The sequence below is a fragment of the Ursus arctos genome, unplaced genomic scaffold (assembly GCF_023065955.2).
Source record: "Ursus arctos isolate Adak ecotype North America unplaced genomic scaffold, UrsArc2.0 scaffold_11, whole genome shotgun sequence".
NCBI classification, from domain to species: domain Eukaryota; kingdom Metazoa; phylum Chordata; class Mammalia; order Carnivora; family Ursidae; genus Ursus; species Ursus arctos.
In genome coordinates, this window is record NW_026622775.1 from 3,831,210 (window position 1) to 3,853,283 (window position 22,074).

General features: G+C 40.5%; 1 protein-coding gene across 6 annotated transcripts in view; it reads left to right on the forward strand.

Moving 5' to 3' along the window:
• Nucleotides 1–22,074, forward strand: part of SGMS2 (sphingomyelin synthase 2) — a 156,981-nt gene that overhangs the window by 107,586 nt on the left and 27,321 nt on the right. Inside the window, exon 2 of one of the 6 annotated variants that reach the window (XM_057309995.1) lies at nt 19,275–19,520. The exons of the other annotated variants lie outside the window; for them this stretch is intronic. The gene's annotated coding sequence lies outside the window, so the exon portion shown is untranslated. The remainder of the gene's footprint in view (nt 1–19,274; nt 19,521–22,074) is intronic. 6 annotated transcript variants of the gene reach the window in all.

The following is a 22,074-nucleotide window of genomic DNA, read 5'->3' on the forward strand; positions in this document are numbered from 1 at the left end:
AAACCCCCTTCAAGCTGACAGGCAGGCTCCTCAGAAAGGAAGAGGGTGGAAACCCGATCTGGAAACAAGATAAAGCGATCTTATGCTCTCATTTAACCACTACAGAAATTACAGAAGCCTAGTAAAATGATCCACACATGCAAAAAGGTGCCAGCTTGATATAACCTGGACTTTGAAAAGAAACAAGTATCACTTGTCAAGTGTGTCCTTTTAATATATTTTTTTAGGTTTACAGATCATGCCCAAATTCTGCCTCCACTACCCTCTCCCAGCCTGTTATCAGTGTCTGATGCATCCTTCCAGAGTTTCTCTATACACGATTTGTATTCATATTTGCTGTTTTCATAAGGTAAAAGATAGTAAACTGTACTTCTGTGCAATGTATGTTTTTCTCTGAATATACGTAGGAGGGTTTAACAAATCAGTACTAAGAGAGCTTCCTCATTCTTTTTTTTTCCTCAGCAGTTACAGAGTAGTCCATTGTATGGATGTACCACAATTTAAATAGTGACCTATTGATGGACATCTGGGTTGTGGCCAGTCCTTTGCTCTTAAACAATGCCGCAATAAATAACTTTGTACATATGTCATTCTGCATATACACAATTATTACGGGTATACATTTGCAGAGCAGAATTGCGGGTCATGAGGCATATGTATCATTTTGATAAGATATCTTATTAGATTGCCTCCCAGAGGGATATTTTCTTATTCCCATCCCTACTAGAAGCTTATGAAGGTAGCTGTTATTGGGGTCTGAATTTTATTGCTAATCTGGTAGGCTAAATGGTTTCTGAGAGTAGTTCAGTTTGGGAACACTATTTGTTCAGAATTTTCGGTGGTATTTTATAAAAGAGGATGCTCAGAAAAGTAAATAGGAGTAGAAGTCAGCTTTTTTTTGTTGTACAAAAGACCATCTTTAATCTTCTTTTATGTAATTCAAGACCATGGTTGTCCACATTAAAAATGCTACATTTTAAATACTAAAAATATGTAGGATAAGAGTGCTCTCAGGCTCATGTGCCTGAGTGACCTGCTAAAAGTAAGACCTTTCTCCTTACTTTGGTCTTACATTGCTAATTGAAACAGAACAGTATACAAACATGAGTTAGCACAGCAGGCCTGGGATCGCTCTCCTTGAAAGGCCTGCTTGCATCCTTGGCCCTTGGCTGGTATCTGGGAACTTCGATTTGGGGAGGGTTCCTACCATTCCCTCATCAGCGTGGCGCACGGTGCCTAAACTGTGCCAACAAGACAGTTTTGTTGAATACCTGCTTGCATTCCAGGAGTATGGGGTTTGGGTACATGCCCAACAGCAGGTTTCTGTGTGACCAGCCCGAAAGACATCCTAGACGCTGAGTCACTAATGAGCTTCCCTGGTAGACAGTATTTCACAGGTGCCGTCACAACTCAGGGCTGGGAAAGGAACCACAACCTGTGTGACTCTCACAACCCTTGGATATTTGCTCCTGATTGCCTCTGACTTTATCCCATGGGGGGCCTTTTTTTTCTTTGCTGATTTGTATCCTCTTGCTGTAACAAATCATAGCCATGAGTAGGACTATAGGCAGGGTCCTGTGAGTCCTCGTGAATCGCTGAACTGGGAGTGGTCTTGGACCCCGACTCGATCAGCTCTGCAAAGATTTTAATATCTTTGTATTAGTGGTGAGTGACACAAATATTTTTTAGAATGCAGTTAATTAACCTGTGGCATTATATCTTGACTTGCAGTCTGTGTTCTGTTGTAAAATGGGTAGTTCCTCAGATTTCTGGACAGTGAGTTACCATTTGCATCTAACAAATAAAGGCAGCAAGAAGGCAGTGGGTAGTGGGGGGTTTTACGTTTGATGGTGAATCCACAACAGGTCCTTTGGTCCTCTCCATGTCTGTATGTAGGCTTAAATGCTTCTTGTTTGAATTTTCTATAATCTGATTATTAGATAGTTGGATTTATTCAAATTCCTTTACACTCATGGCCCTAGAAGTTTAGGCAGTCTGATTTCTAACTATGCTCTGATTCGGAAGCTTATCTGCAAATAGTCCTAGAAACTTCACTTAGGATAGCAGATCTTTGTCCAAATAGGGCATAAGGCCCCAAGATTATTTTTAAATAATTGTATTTTCTTAACGTCCTAGTTTCGATGTTAAAATATTCAAATGGAAAACTGGTGTTAAAAGCAAAGATTTATTTCTGTAACCACTTTTCCTATAGAAATTAGATGGCTTCGAAAGAAAAGTGATTATATGATTTAAAAACATCGAGTGTAGTCTAAAGCAGTGGTCCTTACGCTTGTGCGTGGTTGACTGGCCTCCGTGATGATAATGACGAGACTGAGGGCATTATGGCCGCTGCGTCCTTACTGGCTCACAAGGAGCTTCGTTTGCACAGCGGCCTCAGGAGGTAACTATTGTCAAGTTCACTTTGAGATGTCGAGGGTTTCGGGACTTGCCCAAAGTTAAGTGTTGGGTAGAACTGATAGTGAGAGTTTGAATTTGAGTCATCTGTCTTCACAGGCTGAGCGCTTAGCCGCTCTGCTCTCCTGGGTCACATGGTAACATCTCACTGGTGCTACAGGAAATTGATCACATGAAGAACCTTGTACATTTACCCTTGAGGACATGGGTGACCTGATCGTTTTCTGCTGAGTGTAAGACACGCTCATTTCCTTAGTTTCTCAGTGTCAGGAATCCTAAGTGGGATCATAACAAAATACAAAACTGATCCGTGTCACTCCCTGATCCTGTTATCCTGGGGGCAAAATCCAAATATCATAAAAGGGCCTTCTCAGGTTCTTTAAGAGCCTGCCCCTCCATTCCAGCCAAGCTGACTTTCGTTCTGTTCCCATTGTACAGACCACATTCTCCTTTGTTGCGTAGGGCCTCTGCGCATACTATTTCTCTGCCTTAAATAACCCCACCCCACTGCCTGACTCCTTCACTTTTCAGATCTGACTTAAAGAGGCCCTTTCTCCTAGGAAGCCTTACCTGACCTTCCCAAACTACGGGGTATGCCTTTGCAGTGTGTTCCTAGAATCTTGGTTTTAATTCTCCAAACATTTATCTCCTTGTATTATAGTTATTTGTTTCTCCAACTAGACCACAGGCTCTGTGGGGACAGGGACAAAGGTCTGTTTTGTTCTCCTGACCACAACGAATGTTCTTCTGTGATTGAAACTTGCATGAAGCAGATGGTCAGCAACAAATTTATGAACTTAAATCCTAAGCTTTCTGCTGGCAGCTTCATTCCCCAAAATAACTCTGTTTTGGGAAACCAAGGAACAGAGCTTACTATCCCCAGTTATACGTACAAGCCCAAACATGTTCTAGCCCTCCACAGGTTCATGTACCAACTATGAACCCCAAATCGGAAGGACCTACTTCAGGCATGGTTAAGGACTTAACAAATACTTTGGAGAGCAATACCCCCCCATATTGCTTGCCAGGGGTAATTGTAACCAGTCAGCCAATTCTAGATAACGAGAACACCTTTTTCTTAAGTCTGCTGTGGAGTTTGTCTGGCTGACTTCAAGAAGTTTTTAGACATGGAAATATTTTTTTTCCCATAAAATATGCCTTTCAAAAAAAAAGTTGGAGAAAATTAAGTTTTAACATATGTTTAAGATGAAAATCTTTGCTAAGTATACTTACATACCCCTTTACAGCTGTCAAGAACAAAGTAAAATTTATATCGTGTATTAGACTTTTCATAGTTCTTATAGATAATAGGCATATTGGAACCCATCTGTTAGGATGGATATTATTTGATGCAGGGAAGAAAAAAGACAACTTCCTAAGCTATGTTTGTTCCTTCAGTCCATAAGCATTAAATAAATTTAGGATTCAAGACTTTCCCACCAAGATTAGAGGTACCATTTAGGTACATTCTTGGGTCTTACTTTCTATGCCTTGAGCAGGCGTGTCTGAAAAGAATGACAAAAAAAAACCCCACTCTCTGGTATGTGTGTATGTGTATGTTTGTTTCAAAACCACTTTTTCTCCTTTGAATATTTAAAAAACAGACATCACTGGGAAACAATGGTGGGTCCCTAAAATATTAGGGGAAATAATAATAACTTTTGGAGAATTTACATGAAGCGCAAGTCCATGGTGTTTTCTTCTAGAATGTGTTGGCTTCTGGAGTGACGTAGGCACACACGCCAACTTAAATTTGAAGACAAACCAGTGAGGTGACCTCAGGCCCGCTCTGACGTCTCTCTCTATTCATGTGGGTATTGGAGAGTGAGTCCCTTCTATTCTGAAGCCTCTTAATTTGGCCATCAGTTCTTTCAGGTAAAATGCCAGGTATGTGTATACGTGTAAAAGGTTTTCTGGCCGCGAGTGTGGCCAAATGAGTCAACCCTGTTTGCCTGAAAAAAATTCTTAAGTATGAGGTCAAAATAAGTGACTCGGTGCTGTTTAGGAATATGTTATATTCACGGAATTCATGAACTAATTCTCAGAGGGATGGAAAGTACCTTCCATGCCAGCTGATAATTTCAGTTCACTTTCATATGTAAGAATTTTGTAATTACTTTGGTCTTAAAGTTTTTCTTCAGAACTCGGCAGGGAAAATAACGTAGCCTGTATTTCCGCGGTAAGGGATTTGTCGATGCCCCGCACAGCGTCCTGCGTTTTGGATTCCCTGACTGGAAAGGATTGACGGCGCCCCTGCTAACAGCACGCGTGAAAGAACAGTGTCCAGGTTACACATGAACTCGGCGGTCGGGGGCTGGGAGGAGGTCGTGCCGAGTACATATCTGCCCTGTGTCTGAGTGTACCTGTGTCTGAGTCACCTGCCTCCGGCCAAACACAAACAGGTTGCCAGGCAACAGGAGTGATTCAGACGCTCTGAACACCTCACCACAGTGACATGTCCATCCACAAGATTTCCAGGAAATGTCCCTCTCAGAAGTCACGGGGGAGTGGGATAAACTTTCACGGAGGCACTGCAAGCACCAGGGCGGGTAACTGTTGGAAGGTGGGGCTGGCTAATGTTTGAAAGGAAGTCACCTCACAGGGCGAACACTGGTACCTGCAGGGTAAGTGGGGAGGAAGCGTGGGGGCAGGAAAGGTGGACTCTCCACCCAGAAGGATTCATGAGGAAGGAAATCCGTGTCTCTTCGGGGGAAAAAACAGCCCATTCCTAATTGAAAAATAGACCAAGATCTCAGAGAATCACAACATAGCACAGTGGCTAAGAGCACGAATGCTGGAGCCGGCTGGCCTGGGTTCATAGCCTCTGCCCACTGCACAATTTCTAAGTTTCACGTCCCCATGCCTCAGAGGGAGGTGATCATGGTGCCTCCCCCACAAAGTGGTTGTGCGTATTAACATGTTAATATTTGGGGAGCACCAATGTCTATTTTAAGCTCTGGGGAGTATTACCATGCTTCCTGCCCTCCAGACAACTCCCCAAGTGGTAGGGGCAGAATAGGGAAGGAATGAAGGGGAAAGAGGAGAACTTTTAAGGTTTCCTTGATTCTTTTATCATTTTGAGAACTGCAGTTAATAGAAATTATAATTATAGCGTCCTTAGGAAACTTCTCCTAGGGTTTTCAGCATTATGTACTTTTCAGAGTTATATATAGATTGCAAAACTACATTAGAATTTCATGTAGAGGGATGGGGATATAATCACAGAGGTTGCTTGTGGGCCTCTGAGGTGTCTATAATGTTCTGAAGCAACATGCGAGTTTCTGCTTTACTATTTCTTATACCTCATGCTACAGCTCCCTTCTTAAATAAGATACATTATAATAAAGAATGCAATCACACTAAGTAAAGCATCCTAAGTCAGGTGAAATCTGGGGGGCTTTGTAGCACATATGGAAATCCTGATTATGAAGCTATATGATCGGCTCTCTTTGAGCGTGTGAGCTGACACATTCTTTCACGGTCCCTCCAGTGGCTCTAGAAACCAGGCCCTTGGCTGGCGGCCAGCAACGTTGACCCAGGTCAGACGTGGACTGCCCTTGCACCGCCCGGCCCAGCAGAAGAGAGAGCCTGCGCAGGCTGCAAACGGCACCCCCTCCAGAGATGGACTAAAGACACGGGAGGAGCTTAGGTGAAGGGGGGAAGCCATAGCATTAATCCTGATTCGATCTCTTAAGAGTTCGAACTTCCCTTGAATTTATTTCTTGAAGGAAAAACAGAACGTTACTGGACTGTGTTGAGAGTCTGTCGCTGCCCTTTGGGCTGGTGGGACCGCGTGCCTGGATGGTGTTCCGTGTTCTGTAGTGACTGAGCAGTGCTGGGAGATGAGGAACCTCTCTTCTCCCTGAACTCGGAGGGACAGTCTCCCTGGTTCTGTCAGGTGGGAGTGTTTCCCAAGGAAGAATCTGCTATCAAATCAACAGGAAGAAAGGGATTCGAGGAGTGGCTCTCAGGGTTATCTGAAAAGCTAACAACATTGGTTCACGTAAACTTACTTAGAAAAGTAAATAAATAAAATAATTCGGAAGCCCAGGTTAGTGCCACAATCTCAGTAACTGACACCCTTTTACTCAGCTGCTATGAGAATGTATTACCAAAATAACAGCCTGGTGACTTCAGGTAAACTTTTGGATCTCTATAAAATGTAAGGGAAAAGCTTATTTTACTCTAAAATTTCTGACTTTTCTTGAAGCCACAGTAGTGCTCAGTGAACTTGGCATTGAAGGTAGAATCCCTGTTTTACATGCAGTTTACGCCTTGAATAACATTGAGTGTAGAATGTTGATTTGGGGAAATGCTTTTAAGCTTGGCTTTGTAAAGAACCCAGAGTCTTTCTATTAATTTAGATTTTCAGTCTTTCGTCAGAAATCTTTGTTACTTGATGGAAAACTGTATTAATCATTCCTAAAAGATTACTGAACATGTAGAACTTATTTTCAAAAACAGGAGAAGCCATAAATAATGCTTCAAATGGTTCAGATAAACTTTGATGGAGTTCACTTAACTCTGTTTATTCTAAAAATTTGAGGGAGGAAATTTGTTATTTTAATGAACAAAGCTTTAATACTTGATCCTCTGCTTTTCCAGAGTTATTTGACTGTGTGTGTGTTGTGTGTGTGTGATGTCCGAGGTTAAAACTAGAATAGTCTGCTACCCAGGAAAAAAAAAGGTAAATCTAGTATTGTTGATCCATTACCAGTGAAGTCTAATCTTTTTTGATATCATAAATTGCCTGACTTTAACATTAATGATAATAGACAGTTATGCTCTTTAAATCAAGTTACACAATTTCAAGTTACTTGGGATATTTTTACTTCTCAATTTTAAGTATTTCAGAGAAGTCCTTTTTAAAACACTACTTTAAAAATAGTTTATACTCACTTGTATTACGTTATTTCTTAATTTTGGATCTGCATCCATTTAGTGGTCAATTAGTATAATAAAGCATAATACTTGATTCTTCTGTATCTTTCGGTATGGCCTCTGAGCTCACCCAATATTTTTTGTTGTTTACCTGGCATCTCATTTAACCATCACTGTTCTATGTGATGTGACCTTTCTCTTCAACCTTATGAAATTATTTTCTTGAGTTTTAATGTCTTATTTATTCTCGAACTAGACTGAGCTCAGCAGCTCTTTGTTAACCATTACTTAATTGGCTTCAGTCCTGGTGCAGAAAGGGTTCTGCGTCAGCCGCCCGCCCCCCAGAGGCTTCCTACTCCATTTAGAAAGCTGAATAGTGAATAGAACCTCATGGATGTTTCTTCCATGAATTTATTTCCCTCTTCATGTGGCATATTTTGACAAATGTGATTTCTAACTGTAAGAAACAAAGATATAAGATAAATCATGTTTTTTATCGTCCTATGCCAATGGCTAATCATTTGACACAGTCCCTTATTTGAAAATGTGAGAGAGGGAGAGGTAAGGCCAAAGGATCTGAGGACCAACGAAACTGCTTACTTCTTATCAAGTGGTGGTTTTAGATTTCCAAGATATTACCATGTAGGTTCAAGGACACGTAGGGGCGGTGGTTGCTGAATAAACTTCTGTCATTCGTGATCTTAATAAACCCCTATAGACCTGTTACCCATAAATTATCTACATCAAGCTAAATTAAAGTACCACACATTGTCATATCCTTGACAGAACCACTTTCTCACCCTACGAGCAATCTCATGGGGGTTCTGACCTCTAAGAGGAAATACCTAGAGCATGGATGGTTAGTTCATTCTTGAGCAATAATGTCACCTTACCCTCCTTCCCAATGTGAGAAACAGGATTTTTTGTTTGCCTTTTTTTAGCCGTCTTTGTTGAGATCACTAATGCATCTCTACTCTCTTTTTATAGGATGATGTATTTTTTAAATATGGCAAAGCGTCTTAGAACTAAAATAATGGGTTTGTATTAAATGAAACCAAAACCCAAGGTTCATAAATCACGTACCCAGGATTAGTCATGGCTTATTCGTGGCCGAATACAGAGACGAGGTTTCTGGTCTCTTCTGATCCACGGCCTGGGCGTGTATGTCACCGTTACGTTACTTTCTAAACTTTTAGCCACGGAACCCAGATTTCAGAGGACGTTTTGGGTAACCCGTCCAAAACAGAAAGAAAAGCAGACCTCCTTTAGTTAAGATGGGGGCCTGGAGACACGTCTGCATAGTCTCCCCGAGACTGCCCTGGAATGTACTTCTTTCTCCTCGGTACGATTCACAGCACAGATGATAGGTATGGCCCTTCCCTCGTTCCCAAGCATGTCCACAGCACAACAAACTAAACCCGGGCTGGTTCTACTTTGCTGGAGCATTTCTGTCCCCTGTGTCGGAAAGAGAATATAAATGGAAAAGTTGGGGGAGGCAGGTTGACCCAGCCTGGGAGTCACAGCCATAAAGGAAATGTCAGGTCTTCCGTGTTGACTCTGGAACATTCTCACTGTGTGTCAGGAAGCAGCAGCACAGGAGATCTGCCTAAGAGAGTCTCCTGAACTCAGAGGTTGGCTCTTCAGATGCAGTGCGGAGGAGGGGGGCGTCACATTCCCTTTAGTTTGCCCCAAGAAGGCATCGGAAGCTATGTGCTCACTTGTGGATTTTTTTTTCCTCAAAAAGTGGCAAAATGACATACTGAATAGAACCACCAAAGTATCAGATGCTGGCTCCACTACTGAGTAGCTGGGAACTTTGGGCAATTCACTTCACTTCTCTGTGCTCATTTGTAAAATATGGGTAATGACAATATCTGTCTCATAGTTGTGAAGATTAAATACGATGAGTAAAGCCTTTAGAATAGCGTTTGGGCGATAGTAAGTACTATACAAATGTTAGCCACAGCTCTTATTCATAAGTCTAGGTCCTGTAAATCTAAATCATTAATGGGATACAAATTCAAAAAATTTAAAACACTTAAATATTCCAACCTAGTGTTAGCTAAAATATTAATTAATTAATTTTATTGGCAGAGAGCATCGAGCATAATAGTGGTCAATCCCAGCTAGCTTTGCAGGATCGTAATGTTGATAACGTTGTTTAAAGTATATGCTTGTAAGACTTTTCCCAAAAAAAGCTTTCTTAAAATAATATAATGCCAAAAAGATAAGATAAATAAGATTTGCTAAGGCCCTAGAGAAATGTTCACTTTTACCTAGTCATTATGCATGATCATTATTTCCCTAGGGAAGAAAAACTGCCCAAAGTGGTCAACCAACCTTTTCTAGAAAACTCTTTAACAGTCGATAATCAAATACAGTTTTCTGCTTGCACTTTGGTGAAAATCTCTGCAGAGAAAGTCTGTTTACGTAGGCAGTTATCTGCTGAAGAACAGTAGTGTCTTTGAGAAGGGCATTTTTGTTTTCAGGGGTTGGTACCACTTTCAGAATGAAGTGGAGCAGTTTTCACCTCCTGTAACAGGCAGGATTCCAGAGCCTTCTCTTCAAAGTTAGGGTCTTCTTTTTCCACTAGCACTTTGGTCCCTGTCTTTATTACACCCACATATTTGCTAAATATGTAATTCACATTTGAAAGGCTTTACGATTATTAAATAGAATGTTTAATTAAAATGTTGCAGATTTTCTTACCTTTGACAAACTTTGAACTAAAATCTGATTTGCATCTATAGGACACCATTTATTAGAGGTTTGCATAACAATTGTGCATGAATACATAGGTCAGAAGGCTTATGTGAAGGATGGTAGGCATACAGTGAAAACATTGGACACAAAGGACCCCAGGGGGAAGGTTAATTTCTAACAAGCCAGAAGTTATAAATTGGCATTTGTTTTTAAATTGGGACTTGGCGGGATGCCTCCTGGGTGGCTCAGTCGGTTAAAGTCTGCCTTCAGCTCAGGCCATGATCTAGGGGTCCTGGGGTCCAGTCCCACGTCAGGCTCCCTGCTCAGTGGGAGCCTGCGTCTCCCTCTCCCTCTGCTGCTCCCCCTACTTGTGCTCTCCACCCCCGCCCCCGCCGTCCCCATCAAATTAATAAAATTTTAAAAACCGGGAAAAAAAATTGGGGACTTGGGGAGAGGGGAGACTGGGCTTTGTAACCTCACTGGGCCAGGAGTGCTGTCTTTGACAGTTCATTTCTGGGTCCAGGAATTGTAGCAGGAAAGGTTTCTTGGACGAAATGACATTGAAGCTCTGAGACCTGGTCCATGAGAGGCAGGTATGTAAGCAAGGGGGTAGGGGTGAGAGGAGGTTTAGGCAGCTAGAAAAAAAATACTATATGTAAAGACCTGATGAGAGGGGAATATCACATGCAGGGAACAGAAGTTAAGTAAATGTCACTAGAAGCACAGGATTTAGAGAAAGGAAAAAACTCATCTCAAAAACTGAACTTGTGAAGGAAGGCAGAGGCCAGGTTATTAAAGGTCCTTGCAAGCAATGTCAAATGTCAGAAGGAGGCAACACCCTCTGAGAGCGGTCTGGAGAAAAAAATAAGATAACTGGGGAAAGGTCACCTGACTGGTATTTATTATTATGGAAATTATGGTAATTTTGTTTAGTGGTAACAATTGCAGTAAGGTGTTTTGTTGGTTTGTTTTGAGGAGAACCTTTATCTTAAAAGGGCAGACTGAAATATGTGCGGATGAGATGAAGAGATATCCGGGATTGCTTCAAAAAAATCCAGGGTGGGGGGGGAATGATGAAAAAGATTTCCTGTGACAGTTGCTGTGGCTGATAAGGTTTGCTACACTGTTCTCTCCACTTTCACTAGAACACGTTTGAAATGTTCTGTTCTAAGTTTGTTTTTAAAGTCAAAATAAGCAATGGGTTTGGGCCATAGAGAGCCATTTAAGGGCTTTACAGAAGCCGGTGAAGCAGGAAATGGACCGGGAACAAGCCCAGAGAGGGAGGGCGGGCTGCACCAAATAGCCAGTGGTCAGTCCTGCCCCTCCCGGCGCGGTGGCCCTTCACTCTCTCCTTGGGCGAGGTTGTTCATGACTCGGTGTCTTCTTAGCAAACCGCTCTCGGGGTATTTTCACTTTGGACTCGACTAGTACAAAATGCTACTGGTGCCTAATATTCTTAGCACTACATCGGCTTTCTTTTTATTTAAAAAATGATTTTTTTATGTATCTTTTCGGTGTGATGAGGGAACAGAAGGCAAGCTGAAGACAAAGCATGCAACCTCCCTCCCACCCTCCTGGGTGGGACATGTGTGACATTCTTCCAGGAAGTTCCCAACTATCTTCATGTTAATGCCTTGCTAGAGAGGAAAACAACCTTAACTTGACAGCGGCAAGGCCTCCGGACCTTGTAGGTCCTCTTTAGTATATGCAAGTTCTTTGGAAACCTCCCTTTTTCCTTACGTCCCCCAACCCCATGGTATATAATCAGCCACCCCTCACAACCCGGGGCAGCAGCTCTTTCTGCCCACCGGTCCTGTCCCCATGCTTTAATAAACCACGATTCTGCACCAAAGACGCCTCAAGAATTCCTTCTTGGTCGTTGGTTCTGGACCTCACCCCACCCAATCTCACCTATATTCCAAAACCCCATCAGGTGGATGGATTTCATCCATTTAAGGTTTGTTGTGGCTATTGATACCCTGCCCTCTGGAAGGAAGGATGTTAGGGACCTGAACTAAGCTGGAGAGAGCAAGAGTTATGTAAATTGATGGAGGATTAAAATGGATAGGACCTGGAGTGATTGTCACTGAGCAGAGGAGAGCTGGAAGCTGAGATGATTAGTTAAGATTTTATTTGTCCAGTAAACCCCCCAGATGGAATCATGCTTTTTCCTTCAAATGTTCCTCATCAACCCATAATCCTTTTTGACATTCTTAAAATGTGCCTCTGAAGTATAGTTACATATTAACCAGAATGTAATTTTTGGCCTTGTTCAGTATAAACTTCGAAATTGGGCTCCTAATCTCCTAATACTGCTGCACATTATGCTACCGGAGATGTTAGAAGCCTCCCCCCCCCAAAAAAAAGGCCAAAGTGGGGGGAAAAAACCAACCACTTCTTTTCTAGCCTGTTACTTTGTTTCAATTTTTAAAATACAGGTTTTAAATAGCATAAGTATATTTTTAAAAAATAATTTCAGGTAATTATTTATAGTCAAATACTTTTATTTATGTAGGGTCACCAATGAAAATTAGATTCAATGGAAATAAGATTAAGTATGGAATTACATCTTTCAGCTTCCTGATGCTAATTGAACATTGAGTTTATAGTGTTTCCTGGCTACCTCGTGGTATCATGTTCAGGTTTAGAGACAGTGCTTTTAATCATCCTGTGTTTTCGAAATCTGCTTCACTCTGTAGAAAATAATTCTGACCATAGTTTACTCCCAAGGATAGACCAGTGCTAAACTGAATAGGAAAACTACCTCACTGATTTTCTATTTACTACTGATTTGTAGAGCTTGGCATTTTTATTTTTTAGAAATATTTAAATTCCAGTTAATTAACATACAGTGTAATATTAGTTTCAGGTGTACAGTATAGTGATTCAGCACTTCCATACATCACCCAGTAGAGTTGGCATTTTTAAAGGCCATTTAAAACAAAGAAACAATTTTACTTTTTAAAAACTTCCCTCAGTTTTCATTTGTTTATCTAGACTTTTAAAATATATTTTAATATATGTCTATATCTATACATGTCTTCAGTCTTTCCCCTCTCCCCCATTCTATGTTCATTATTTGAATCTTCTTTTCACTTTACTTCTATCTGGTGTATGGTTTTACCAAACTTCAGATGTTATTTCAGGCTCTAATCTAATTTATAAAAGTTGTTTTTATTGCTCTTTGGTCTTTTTTAAGTCACTTCTGGCTGGAAAGATTGGGGGGAGTTACTTAACCAAAAAATCCCGTGAGAATAGGAGCCAGCCTTCTCTTCTGCTACCTTCCTTTGCACTTCGAGCCAAATTCTGCACAAAACGGAAGGCCAGAAATAATTCTGTCTTCTGTGTTGGCCATCCACGTGTTTGCCTTACCTTCCAGGCTTTCAACAGTGAGTGTAGCAGTTACGACATATTTAACCCTTGAGGATTGCTTATCTTGAGTTTGGTCACTCTGTGTCATTAACCTTAGGGTACAGTTTTTTGAAATTTTCTATATCCATTCTATCCTACCTGTTAGGATTCAATGATAAAATTTCTGCATTGTAAGTCCATTTGAATTCTGAATCCTCATTAGGTATTTGCTATCTTCAACCTTTCTGTTCCCACATAATGCCTTTGTTTTTATTCTTCCTGTGATTATAAAATTGCATCTTTAAACTTTCCTTAAAAGTCTCATGTGGGTTAAACATTTCTTAGAAGACAGCACTGGGGTGAGCAATTAAAAGTCCACTAAGATGAATATAATTGGAATATTAAACATATTAAAAATGGAGAAGAACTCAAAGGCAAAAATCCATAATTGAGTAATTATTGGAGCATTTCCAGTGGAATCCCTTTTTAAAAGTTTTAAGAAGTTATATTGGTACAGGTTTCTAGAGGCTATTTGGGTGAATTGGGTCTCAGCAGGTTGGAACATAGATGTTCTTGATACACCTTTGACTTGATGATACACTGTTTTTTTGGGGGGGGTTGTGTTTTTTTTTTTTTTTTTTCTGATGAAGAGTGTTCTTGTAAAATGTTTACATGGACTGTTACCTCATCAGCCCAAAGATCCAGTTTGAATATCCCTCCCTTTACTTTCTTGCCCCATCCTGTTTTATTTTTTTTCATAATAATTGTAATCTTTTTATTGTTGCTGTACATAGCAGAATGGAAGCTCTGTGAGGGAAGTGATTTTTTTTTTTAAACTGTGGTATTCCTACAGTGTTTCCTAGAATAAACACTAAATACCCTTGAACGAGTAATTATCTTTGTCTTTTTAGGCAGTAAAATCAAAACATGCTGCTTATTTATTTTTTCAATACAAAACGTAAAATGTTCCATGTAATATCACCTTTCCAGTAACCGTGTAATTTATTTACATACACAGCTCAGTTTTTCCCCCACAGTAAAGAATCGTGCTGTATATGTACGCCACTTTGCAACTTACTTTCTTCACCTAACATGGTGTGATGGTATGATAGTATTTTATTGTACAAATAAAACATCTTTACAATGTAACTAGTCCCATCTTGATGGACATTGTGGTTTCAGTCTTACAGGTCCAGAATCACCTATCTATATTTTCAAAAAATAAAGGTCCAAAAACTAAAGGCCCTCCCCTTCTGTCTGTCCCTCCTCCCCTCCTCCCCTTCTCCAATTTCCCCTACCTCCTCCTCCCCTTAATAACCCTTGGTGTCTGAATACTTCTTGCACTCACCAAAAGCTCTTTATTGCTTTATTTACCCAGCGTGGTGTGAGTATTTTCACATGTCTGATTTAGATGTACCAATGTTTGAGCATCTGGTGTTTCCCAGATCCAGCAAGGGGGTAGTGGAGAGCGGTGGGACCTAATATACGCTGTACCTACATGCAGTTGTTTTGAAAGTCGAAGCTCTGAATTTTAAAATGCATCTGTTGCCCCAAAATTCTGATGAGTAGATTGGGAAAACAATCTTTTCATGCTTATGCAGATATCTTTAGATAAATTCCTAGAAGTGATTCCAAAGTGTGTAATATATAGCTTTTGGAATTAAGGAAAAAAGCACTAATATAAATTTTTTAAAAAAGAAGATATGGAATTAGAAATTTGTAGTACTTGGGATTGTTAATAATATTTATGAATTTTTGCAAACTGGCTAAAGTGGATGTTCCCATTCTTTCAATTTTTATTTTTTAAATTTTTTTTTAAGATTTATCTATTTATTTTAGTGGGGTAGGGGAGGGTCCGAGGGAGAGGGAGAGAGAAACCCAAGCAGACTCTGCACTGAGCATGGAGCCCTTCCCGGGCTCAACCTCACAACCCTGAGATCAGATCTGAGCCAAAACCAACTTAATCGACTGCGTCAACCAGGTGCCCCCATTCTTTTAATTTTTACAAATAACTTTTTTATGTGGAATAGGGACTGTTTTGAAAACCATAATTTATTTAACTGATCATCGGGCAATTTCAGGTTATTTCTGAAGTTTTATTGTCACAGAGAAGAGAGGACAAAACCTATGAACTGATAATAAGTACAATAAAGCAAAAATCCACCAAATATCAGGGAAAAAGGTTTTTAAAATGCTTAAGTACACAAGCTTATAAAACATCCACTGTGCTCGAAAATGACCAATATTTGAAAAGAGGGCTTGAGGATTTTGCATTTTTGACTGAAATGTCTCGTCTATCAAATCCAGTTTGGCTTGGATTTTCTGCTGCTTGGCCCCTGACCCCTGGCTTTATTCAGGGGAAACAATACTGAATAAGTGACTGGTTTTGTTTTGTGAACTATTGAGTGGCATCCATTATATGGAAATTTATAAAGCAGCCCTCACCCCTTTATTGCAAATAAACCCTGCATAATTAAGTCTCTTTTTGCAAGTTGACGCTAAGGCTAATTTAATTGTATGTGTGTTTCCAGTTAGGGCTGTAACACTTCAAATAGCTGTTAGTTTACCAGGCTGTGCCCAGCAGCAGCAACCATGCAGATGGGTCTAAAAATGCAACATTGTAGACTTGTATTTTTTTATTGCACTTAATTGAGGCTGAGGGAATACAGGAAATAAAGAAATTTCAGTTGATAAGTACTTCCCTAAAAGCCACAGAAACAACTATGCATGGTTTTGGATACTTTTAACTATAAAATAATACATTTATAATGAAAACATTTTTAAACGTGGACTGTACACAAATGTAGGAAGGAAAAAAATTCATACTCCTACCACTTGCAGCCATTCTTAATATTTTAGTGTGCTTGTGCTCTGACCCTTCTGTACATGCATTTTTTGCATACTTGAAATTGTACAACACAAAATACCTTTTTAAAAACTAGCACATTCTCCCTTTTAACTCTGTCAATACTATTATAGTTAAAAATACCATCAGCATTTTCTTGATTAGAAGAATGATTAATGTGGAAAATTAGAAAATACAGCGTGGAGTAAGGACAAAATTAAAATCATCTTAAGCGCATCAAGAAGCAGTATTAATATTTGGTATATTTTCTTAAGATTTTCTTTTCTGTATGTAATATACACCTTTACGTTGCTGAAATCATACTGCATTCCTCATCATTAAAATCATAAACATAATCTTCATAGAACTGTTTGAAAATACTTTTTCAAAGATGTGGTTGAATACTTTTATCGCAGAAAATCTGGAAAAAAATTAGGAAGTACAGAAGAAAATAAAAATAATTAACAAATCTCACCACCAGCATTAACAGCTGATATTCTTTTGGTGTATTTATTAACTGATTTTTAAAAATTCACACATTTACATTTTTATGAAGATAATATGGTGCTCTTTTTTTAAAGATTTTTTTATCTTAGGAAGAGAAAGAGTGCGGGGGCGGGGGCAGAGGGAGCGCATCCCAAGCAGACCTGTTGAGCACAGAGCCTGACTTGGGGTTCCATCTCAGGACCCCAAGATCATGACCTGAGCCAAACCAAGAGTTGGAGGCTTAACCAACTGAGCCAGCCAGGCACCCTAGGTGCTGTTTTTTAAACAATAAATTGAATGTATTTCATGGATGCTTCAAAATGTCTACTGCAGATATTTAGATGTATTTAATGTACTATATATGTTTTAATGTACTTCACAGATGCTTCTAAATGTCTCCACTAGACATTTAGATTGTTGTTTCACTGAATATATTTTTGGATACTGTTTTTTTTTCTGTATTCTATAAGACATGTTCTAAAATAAATTCTCAGTAGTAGAGTTACTATGTCAAAAGGTATAAGCATTCGTAGAGTTCTTGACATGTTTAAAAAGAGACAATTTCAAAAGCATTATACCAGTTTCTGATCCTACCAGCAACTCATTGCAGGTTTTTTGTTTTTTGTTTTGTTTTGAGAGAGAGAGCATGTGAGAGGTGGGGGGAGAGGGGTGGTGGTGGCTCGAGGGAGAGGGAGAGAGAATCCAAGTAGGCTCCATGCTCTGCTCAGTGCAGAGCCCCACAGGGACTCAATCCCAGGACCCTGAGATCATGACCTGAGGCCAAAGTCAAGAGTTGGACGCCTAGCTGACTGAGCCACCCAGGCACCCCTCATTGTAGTTTTTATGCTCCTTTTCAATTACAGCTTAAATTATAATTTAATGGATTTTGTTTCAAGGTCACTTTCTAGTGTCCTTATCCAGGGATGAAATAGGGTAGAAGTTGGTGTGTTTACCTGTCAATGAGGCATTCTGTAGGAAGTTGTTGTTATTAGTAATTGGGAGATATTTAGTCACAGGAACTCTTTTGCCTAGGATATGTCAGAGGAGGTGTGGGGGAAATCAGCTCCAAATAGAAAGTAAGGAAATGAGTTCTGGCCATGAGACGGGCCCTGGCCACTTCATCCCTTCCTTGTGTTTCCTTTCCTGCCCATTTTCCACTTGCCCTGTGGATAGCCCAGCAAAAGTGATTCTCTGTTCCCAAAGTGTCTCTTTCCATGCTCTCCCAATTACATTTGAGGGTGGATTTTCTCGGTGAGGGTCCTGCAATTACCTGGCTTTAACATAAAGAATGTAAGCATGAAAAGCTGACTTCATGTACAAAGACAGCGGAGAAACAAGGCGCCATGTGGAAGCCTGGGTTAAAGAATCATAATTATATTTTATATATTCTTTATATGGAAGTTGTGTATATTTATGTGATAATTATATATTTGTTTATATATAGTAGTTTCAATATCTAACCTTTTTCACATGCTAAGTTTCGTTGTGGTTATGTTTCTATTGCTATGGTAGAAATGTTCCAGCATAGGTAATCCCCAGACTTCCAGCACTGTGCTGCTGGGTCACCGTGCCTACCCCCAGTGCGTACCAGTCTGGTTTCCCATCCAAATACTCTCAGGGCTCTCCTGCTTTTGATAACAAGGATCAGTGCTCCCCTTCCAGTGCCTCTCTGCACTCCCCAAGTTATAAACTGCCCTTACACAGAACAAAGTTTAGTTTGGGCCCCTAAGAGCCATTTAAATGCAGCCCTGATGTCCTTACTTTTCCATATATATTTTTTTTCTCTTTTAAGGCTCCATTGTAAAAACTCTTACTCTTTTACTTTTTTCTTTTTTTAAGATGTCTGTTGGCAGTCATTTTGAGAATTCAGATACTTAGCCACTAACATTTACTAAGACAATATTTAAATATAATGGTGTATAAACCAAATCTCCTTATTTCCTCCAAGTGAAGGAGTTTCAATATGCCAACTTTGTTAGTAATTATGGAAATGCACACTTTGGGACAGTTTCTTTTTAATTCATTAGGAAAAGTGAAAATTCAATAGGTAAATATTGTATAGCTATATTTCAGATACCACTATAACACTGACATTGTTGCAGTCCTTGAAATTGTTAAAATGGCATTGTTAGACTCAGAAATTTAATCTTTTAAATTACTTTTTTGCTGCCTCCCCCACCCACCCCAATGTGTGCTAATCCTTGTGTTGGATTGGGTTTGGAAATCTGGGTCCCTCTTCAAAGACCCAAAATTAGGAAACATAAATCATTATTAGGTTTTTTGCAGAAACAAAATCCTAGGTTAGAAGCATTGGTCAAATAAGTGCTTTTGAGAAACAAATAATGTATTTAAGTACAACATAGCAGCTTAAATTCTGAGAGAAGCTAGAGCCAAATATAGTGACCTTAATGGCTTTGGAGAAAGTATTGCTTTTTATAGCCTCATACCATTCGAAAGCAGTGGCTTGTTCGGCCGGTCATGCAAAAGAACATTTTTGTGGTTAGCATAAGAAAATGAGAAATGTAGGCTTCATACAGACCTTTCTGGGTCTTCCATAGTCTCGTTCCTTTCCTGTTTTTTCCTTGCCTTACAGTGAAAACCGTGCTCTGCCTTGAGGAACCCAGGTGGGCCAGAGCACAGGACTTCAAAACACAAAGACAGACCTCACCGTCATGCTCCCCGTGCACCTTTGCCCTCTACGGAGGCCTGTATAACACCACACCCAAATCGCAACAAGCAGATGGGGCAAACCTGCTGAAGGTGCAGATTCTAGAAGCTTCCTTCTCAAGTTTCCAGTGGTTAATTCTTGCTACAAGGAAGTGCCCCCCAAATCTCTCAGGTTGTGTGTATTAAGCTATTTCTTGAACTTGTTTGTTGGCACAGCACTAAGCAGAAATACAGTAACCATTGTATTTTAAATACCTATCAAAACTAGACTTTAGACCTCTTCAAGGAAATGGAATTGGAGTGTATCTGGGTGTCATTTCTACAGCAGCGCTGGGGGTTGAGGAGGCTTCCTGTCCCTCGGCAGCTGCCCTCTGCCGTAACCACAGCACGTCCTAACTGTAAGCCTGATTAAATGCTTCTCCGGAAGCCTCACCTTGGCCCCCCCTCCACAGCAAGATCTATTAGCTCCCTTCTGGCGTTCTTGCTTGCAGGTGATTTCACTCAGATCTCAAAGCGATAATATTCTAGTAACAGCAAGCAAAGTTTCAAGATGCTGTTTTTAAATACACATTTAAATAGGCTATGAAATTGTATTAAATATCCCCACAGTTTGGTCACTGTGTGTTAGAGGGAGAAATCAATAGGTGTATTTCTTTTTCTTTTCTTTTCTTTTTTTTTTTTTTTAAAGCTTTTATTTATTTATTAGCGAGAGAGCTCACAGAGGGAGAGGGAGAAGCAGACCTGCCCTGGGCAGGGAGCCTGATGCAGGAATCCATCCCCGGACCCTGAGATCATGACCTGAGCCAAAGGCAGATGTTTAACTGACTGAGCCACCCAGGGGCTTCAATAGGTGTATTTCAAAGTATTCTGAAGGACATTGGAATAAAGGAGATTTATTAGAGAATTATAAAATCATTTTTAAGGAACTATTCTTTTTTTCCTTCTCATTTTTTATCATCGGTTTTCCAGTAATGGGATGTGCTTCCAGATCTAAAAACATTTTTGTTTTTGTGATGAGGAAATACACTGTTGGGGCGCCTGGGTGGCACAGCTGTTAAGCGTCTTCCTTCGGCTCAGGGCGTGATCCCGGCGTTATGGGATCGAGCCCCACATCAGGCTCCTCTGCTATGAGCCTGCTTCTTCCTCTCCCACTCCCCCTGCTTGTGTTCCCTCTCTCGCTGGCTATCTCTCTCTCTGTCGAATAAATAAATAAAAATCTTTAAAAAGAAAAAAAGGAAATACACTGTTGACTTGACTGTGATCTGTTTACTTAATTAGAAGGAGGTCTTCTAATATCATTTAGAATATGTTGTGTGGTTTGGAGAGAGTATGTGAAACCGTTTCACCCAGCTTCTGCTTTTCTTTTAGACCTGCCACTTGTTCTTAGGAGAAAATATAAGCTCCAATATCAGACTTAAATTATTTTTAAAATATTACATGGAGTTTTTGAGGTTTCCAGAAAAGTCCTCATTTCAACAGGTAATCTGCGTCCTAGTCGAGTACTAAGTATTAAAACCCAGGGGAGTCGGTTTCTAGGTATATAGATCTTTGAGGTAGATGAGGAAGAACAGCAATGTGGAAGCAGGTAATTATCGCTCCTGTTTAGTTAGGCTATAGTTCAGCCTTGCTGATAGAGCCCCCCAGGTGTTGAGAGTAAACAGTGCTGGCTGCTTTGTTTGACCATTAAACAGGGAGCAGGTAGTGCCAGTAGTGGGGGGGAGGGCAGCGGGAGTGACTCGAGTGACCAAACATCTCTCCTAATCATGACATAATTACAGTGCAGATGACCGAGAGCACACGTCCGTCCGTTTAAACGAGAGCGGCCTTCTTTTGCTCACGTGCTGAAGAGGATAAGCATTTTTGACACAAAGGCAAGACTTCAGCGCAGTTTATTCTCTGAGGCCATGGGTATATCCTACTTCACTGGCAGTGAATTCAGAAAAGATGAGTGGGAAGTAGAAAATTCTAGCCTACTTTACCAAACACTGAAAACACCAGATAAAGGAGGAAGACAAGACCAAGGGAGTCCCTCTATCCCCACCCTCTGGAAACTCCCAAAGCTTTCCTAGATGTATCCAGAATGGAGGTGGGGAGGGGGATTTAGGGCAAGCACAAGCCAGCCTTCAGGCAAAGGGCTTGATGTGTCCCCAACTCTACCCCCGAACTCTAGAATGTCTGATTTAGAGTGTATCTAAAGGAAGTTAAAGAGGTGTTTTAAATATTCCCGAGTCTGTGACCTTGTTTTATAGCCCTCCTCTATCTGCAGTTTCCTAGTCAGTCTGTCTGTGTACCTATCTGGTGTGTCTCTCCAACCTGTCTACACCCTCATTCACTTATTCATTTATTCGCTCAAATATGCCACATTGCACTGTGGATTGTCACCTCGTCTTTCCCTGTGACTACAGCTGAGTCCTCTCCTCCTCTTGGAGAACCTCAGTCCCCAGTCCCAGGGTGGCGGTTTTGTCTTTCCAAAATACCCTGGAATCAGATCAGATCATCGGAATTCTGCAGCCATTGCAATAAAAAGAAGAGCAGCTTAGGGCGCCTGGGTGTCTCAGATGGTTATTGACTCTTGGTTTCAGCTCAGGTCATGATCTCGGGGTCCCCTGCATCAGGTCTACACTCAGTGCCGAATCTGTTGAGATTCTCTCTGCCCCTCCCCCAGTGCTTGCTAATAGTCTCTCTCCCTCTCTCTCATAAGTAAATCCTAAAAAACAAACAAACAA